Source organism: Nannospalax galili, unplaced genomic scaffold (assembly GCF_000622305.1).
Source record: "Nannospalax galili isolate Female #2095 unplaced genomic scaffold, S.galili_v1.0 scaffold255, whole genome shotgun sequence".
In the NCBI taxonomy this organism is placed as follows: domain Eukaryota; kingdom Metazoa; phylum Chordata; class Mammalia; order Rodentia; family Spalacidae; genus Nannospalax; species Nannospalax galili.
The window spans coordinates 4,447,502-4,454,000 of record NW_008338999.1 but is presented as its reverse complement, the minus strand read 5'-3'; positions in this window follow the sequence as shown (position 1 = coordinate 4,454,000).

Genomic DNA, 6,499 nt, shown 5'->3' with positions numbered 1-6,499 from the left:
ATGAAATGAAGATCTTTTTTAAAGGTTAAAAACTCATTCAATTTTATGTCTTACAGGGCTTATACTGAGTTCAGTACTGTATAACTGTATTAACTCAACTGTGAACCTAGATACTTACACCCTCTTGTGAAAGAGATGTACTCCTGCTCTGGAGTGTGTTACTGAATAATATGTTAAAGCTGTAGTGAAAATCTTCTAATCATGTAGTTATTAAAAATTAAAAAAAATATAATGACTAAAAAATAATTCTTCAAAGCAAAAAAATTTGCTCCTTAATAATTAGTAGATGTGAAAAACATTACCATTGAAATCTACATGATGACTTTATATCCACACTCAGATGCCAAGGAGCTCAGAAAGTAACTGACTGTGATTGGTAATAATCTGATATACAGAGATTAGAAACGCATGTGCAAACATCTCAATGTCACTTGCATTAAAAATGAAGTTTTCTGCATGAAACTCTGTATTTTAGTAATGACATGGAGATCTGTTTTAAAGGTTAAAACCTCATTTGATTTTATGTCTTATAGGGTTTATACTGAGTTCAATATTGTATCACTGTATTAATTCAACTGTGAATAGAAACTTACAACCACTAGCCAATTTTGAAAGAGATGCATCTTAGCTCTGGAAATTGTTATTGAATATGTCAATGCTGTTGTAATAAAATGCTTCTTCTAATTATATGGTTATTAAATAAATAATTTTAAAAAGCATATTTGTTAGATTCTATGTGAATTATCACAGTAGGCTACAGGAATGCAAAGATAAGTGACATTCTGACCTTCTGATATGTATGACAGAGGAGACAATGTGTTTTAATGCTATTCATATGAATGCACTGGAGCATCAAGGTGACAGAGCCAAAGCCGTCTTGAGGAGCATTTGCGGTGGATGTCAACATGATGAATAAGAATTCCCTAGGAGAAGAATGGAAAGAGGATTATTCTAAGCAGAGTCAATGGCATTCAGAGGAGATGGAAGGGACAGGCCAAGCACATAGGGTAGAGGAGATGAAGGAAGCCTAAAATGAAAATGAAGGCAAACATCGCTGTCTCACCAGGAGGCTTCAACTCAAAGCCAAGCCTTCATTCAGCCTTCACAACCTTTAGATACCCAAAGACCTAGGAACCACCTTACATGTGTCAAATGAAGAAACGAGACTTACCTATTCCTGAATGAAAAGAATTATAGCAAATACAAAGTTTGACCAATGCAATTGAAGAACCATCTTTTCAAAGTACACATTTGCAAACACTTGCCCAAAATGCTTACACAATCCAGGAACAAATTATGAATGATTGGTTCAACATACCCGAGGGCAGAGTGTTTTAGGAGGGATGTAAGTTATCCTCACAGGCAGTGTTGTACAAGGTGGTTTGGAAACTTCCGATTTCCAAACTGATTTACTTGATTTGGAATTTAGATTATATGTGCTTCAGAATGTATTAATGATGAGGTTTCTACTGGTTTACTGCATAGGTTCTGTTGGTGACATATTATGGTCTTAGCTATGGATTACCCACTGACCAACCTGCCTATGGTACTCTCTCCTAATGAAACTAGACATGGCTTGCCTTAGGCAGGAAGGTAAGAGTGCATGGTGTATTGTGGGATCTTCACACAGCACATGTGACCCCTTCCGTGGACAGAGGAATAACTAACCCTCTGATTGTGCTGAAGGATCACATGCCAGTGTGTGTGGACTCCTTCCTAGCTCAGAAAATGATGTAATTAAAAGTTATTAATTCCAATAGATTACAGCAGTCTCTAGCCAGTTCCTACCTTAATGTCCATAATGAAAGCTGCCACCAAACTGGCAAAGTGAGAGTTCCTTCAGTGGATCCCCTCCCACTCTCAGAAGTTTTTTGCCACTTTCCTTAATAAATCTACTTATTGTCCTTGTTTCCTTATTTTTGTGCATGAGACAAGTTACTAAGAAGCCATTGTTTCTTGATGGTTTGGGTGGCCGTTGATTGTCCGGGACCCTAGGCCCCATGGTTAAGCTCACCAAGATCTAGAGGGCTCCCTTCCCGGGCCAAGCTCTGGACCCACCTCACTAAGGTGTTGGACAATAGAGTAACTGGTGAACAGCACTGCTCCTTTTTCCTTTAAGGAATATCTTTTAGGCCTCAGAAAAGAATATCGATTTCTATCCAGAGTCTCAGATCAGATCCTTCTCCATTGATTTCTACCTTTATTACAGGTAATCAAATCCTTTCTATCTTGTCATCTTCCATAATTACTCTAGCTTTGAAGGAATAAAAATCCATATATTGGTGTCTGATTATAAGGTTTCCTCCACCCCAAGATAAATTTCTTTTTCCCTTTCCATTTTATGTCTAATTTTTACTTCATTCTTTCTTATCCAATCTGTTGTATACTTTCAGAAATGGAGTTTTTGTCACTCATCTCCAATTGTTTTGGTAAAATTGCCCTTCAATCAAATGGATTTGGGGAATTTCCAAACCTAAATTAGTCATAAATTTTACTTTCTATATGCTTACACCCTGAACCCTAAATAGCAGAACAACTGTTTTTGTTTGATTTGGGTTTTGGTTTATACAATGACATCAGTTGATGCTGTAAAACTTTGTCGGTCTTAGCTGAGCCTTTATCGCAGCCATTTATTTCCCTTAACTAGCTCCTTTCCCTGAGTAGGCAGTTCAACATCTCTCTTTCTTCAAGACAGAAGTCAAAATCTTACCAAAGACCTTGCTTATCAGACCATTCAATACCGTTCTTTTTCTCAGTATAACTTTCAAAATTGTGTGCATTTATTTATAACTACTGGCAAGATGACCTAGGATATGACTTTAAATTAAGCTCTTAATATTGTTGCTTATTATATGCCCTCTGAAACTGAGAAATGTTCTCATGGTTTTCCCCTATTTCTATATAGATAATTATGAAGAGAACTGATTTGAGAACATAAGGAGATAGTTAAGGAGTCTTGATCCTGTTTCATAAGGCAAATATAAAAGGAAGTGCTAGAAAATGTTAGTAATGGCAAGGAGGCAGAAAAAAATCCCCAGTTTAGGAGATAAGCTCAGTCTAGTGTCTGATATCAGCACCCATGACCTGAAGCATACAATGTCATAGTCTGCATCACTGAATGGCCCATCTGGAACCGCTGAGGTTGATTGACCCAAATACTCTGCCCTCTGCAGGATGAATGTCCACTGTCAGCTTCCTGGCCTTCAGGCACATCTGCTTGGACGAGACATGGTTGATGTTACTTTCCAGGTCTTTGGAAACCCTCTCCCAGGAAGAAATTATTTGGCACTTTGAGTACCTGGATACTCCATTTCTCTGGAAGACAGATTAGATCCTGGAGGAAACACACAAATGTGCCAAATCAGGCTGCAGGTTTCTGAACATTAAGGCCAGGTTTTTTTATTGCATCTATTATTTTTATTTTTTATGTGTATGAGTGCATTACCTGTGTGTAACTGCACCCCTGCCATGCAATGCCCACAGAAGTCAGAAGAGGGCATTGTATCCTCTGGAAGTGGAGTTATAGACAATCATTAGTCACAATGTGGATGCTGGGAACCAAACCCAAGTCTTCTGCAAGAGCAGCTACTGCTTTTAACCCCTGAACCATCTCTCCAGCCCAAGGCCAGATTTTTTTCTATCAATTCTTACTAGATTTTTCAGTAACCCTTCTGCCATGCTCTTTTTTTCTTACCTTTCTTCATTTTGAATATATCTCAACATTTTAGCTTCTCAAGTTTTAAATTAGATACAAATATGAATCCTAACATAAGCCTTTAGCAAAACCATCTAGGAAAAGGATAAGGCAAGGACAGAGGTCTGTGAACAGCAAGATACAGGCTTTTAAATTTGAAGTTAATCACAAAGTACTTGCACTAAAAGACAGTCAATGGGCTGGAAATTTGCTTAACTTCACTCTTATAAAACACTTATTTATTAAAAACTTTATTTATCATCAAGTGTTCAGAGTACTGCATTTAAAATCTACATGTACCATGAAAATACCTTCTGTTAGATTTTTGTTTGATTCTTTGGTTTTGTTTTATTTGTTTAGCTTTCTTCTCTTTGAGTCAGAGTTTTGCTGTAGCTCGGGTTGACCTGGAACTCTGAATTCTCCATTTTAACATCCTCAGTGCTGGGATTACGAGGTATGTGCCACCACACCTAATGGCATTATACTCTCATAGTCTTTCTTTTATTTTAGTAAGTCAAAGCTCAGGTAGTTTACTCTGTAGTGTTTATGATGTTCTGACTGAATACATGTTTTCACTTAAGTAGAAAAGTCATAAGTTCCAATCTACAATTGATTTACACTAAATTATCTATGATAAAAGTACTTATTACAAACAGTTTACTTCTATATTAACATTTTGTCATATTGTATATTAAAGTATACACAAATTCTAGCATTAATACATATAGAAAATAATTGTTGAAAAGATAAGGCAATCGATTTGTTGACTGAGAGAGTAGAACTTCCTTAAGATCTCTAGATAGGCTGACAACACTCCAGTCAAGGAACTTGCTCCAAAAGCCATCTGGGTACAAATGCTTGACTGGATGGGACTTAACATGGATGGCAGAATACATGAGGTCCTGTGAGGGGAGTGTAAAGGGGCATGGATGGGGGACATGGTCTAAATTTGGTTAAGAACTGTTGTATGAAATGTACAAAAGCTCAATAAAAATATTTTTTAAAAGGAAGGTGCTTCTAAATTTCATTTCAAAAGCAATGATATAAACAGATTCTTATACTATTTATTTATATCTATTTTATGTGTGTTTTGCCTACATGTAAATGCATGAAATGCCTGTGGGGACCAGAAGAGGGCATCAGATCCTCTGGAACTAGAGTTGTTATGAACAGTTATTAGCTTCCATGTAAGTGCTGGGAACCAAATCTGAGGTCCCAGTGTTCTTAACCCTCCAGTCCCAGTAATACACTCTCAATTTATCATACTGGTAGAACTATCACACACACACACACACACACACACACACACACACACACACCCCAAGATTAGGTCTTTTTCCATTGGTTTGTTATTTTTGCTTGTTAGTAAACCAAGGATGGAAAAATTAGAAGAGAAAGATGGCAGCATGTATCCCTGGGGAGATGTAAAGTAAGAACAATCCTATAATAGCTGCTGGGAAACAGCAGTCGCAGTATGTCCACACTGAGACTACATGATCTGGTGGTCTATAGCTTCACCTACTGCTTGTCAGTGCCATGAAAGGTGTGTGCCCAACCCAGCATAGAGGCACTGGAGTGGAATGATCACCAGAGATTATGTGCCCTAAATTTATTACTTTGAGAACCGACAGGTGTCAACTAATTCATAACTTGAGAGGGGAAGCCAGAACTGTTGGCAAAAAGCCCTATACCTTCACACTCAACAATTTGTCCCAACCAGGGTCCCCTGCAGCCCCAGAACTGACACACCAGGCAACAGCTCTGTAGCAAAAGGCTTTTTCAAACTGCATTTTTTTTTTCAGTAGTTAAATCTGAGCTGTAACATTTGGCAGGTTTCCTTCCTAACATTTGGCAATAATTGTTTATCAAATGCTAACAAGGAATGCTGCCAAATGTAACAGCTCTGACTGAACCATCTAAAATATAATATTGAAGCAAAAGTCTACAGACATGTGCTCAATTCCTTCTGACTAATCCTAGAAATAGGATCCTGTGCCCTTGGTCATCCAACCATGCTGTAGCACAGCAGGGTTGCAGGAGGACCCAGTTCCATTTCCTCATAACAATACATTTTTTCCCTGGATTTCTAAGGAAAAGGAGGCCTGGTAAACATAGAGCTGGGACTCTACCAGACTGAAGATCACATGCACGATAACTTCATGAATCTGGGTGGAAATTTGTGAAAGACAGGCAGGAAAACCAAATCTGAGTTACCCCTGATGGACAAGTCATTTTCAACCATCCTGGTGCCTGGTTGTTTCTTTTGCCCATTTTGTCCCCTTTTCTCTTGCTCTTGTGTGGACTTCATTTAGCCTCCCGCCTTTGATGAACCGTATCTTTCAACATCTTGCTCAGATCCTACCTCCTTTGGAGAGGCTTCCTTACTCTACCTCAATCTTGCTTTTCTGTTTTCTTAAGTTATTTTTGTTTTAAACCTTTATGCCTGGAGTCTTTTTGACATTTGTTACTCTTCCTACTTACAGAACTGTTCAGGATGAGGACCTTGAGTCTTACCTTTCTCTACCAAGGCTCTTGAGGGAAAGCTCTGGTTTCTTAACTCTCCCCAAACTTTTAGCATGGATCTATACAAATTCTCTACTTAATGCCTGGGTGATAAGTCATAAGTTGGTTCAAGTTAGAGAACACTGGCTAATCAACTTGTTTGGAAGTACTCATTTCCACCCTTAGAGCTGATGTGCTAAGGCACGCCTCGTTATTCATCAAAATAGATCTTTCTACATGCATTCCCAGGTAATTTGAGCATATGTTAGCTAAATTAGGATAGCTAGATACACTGAAAGAAAC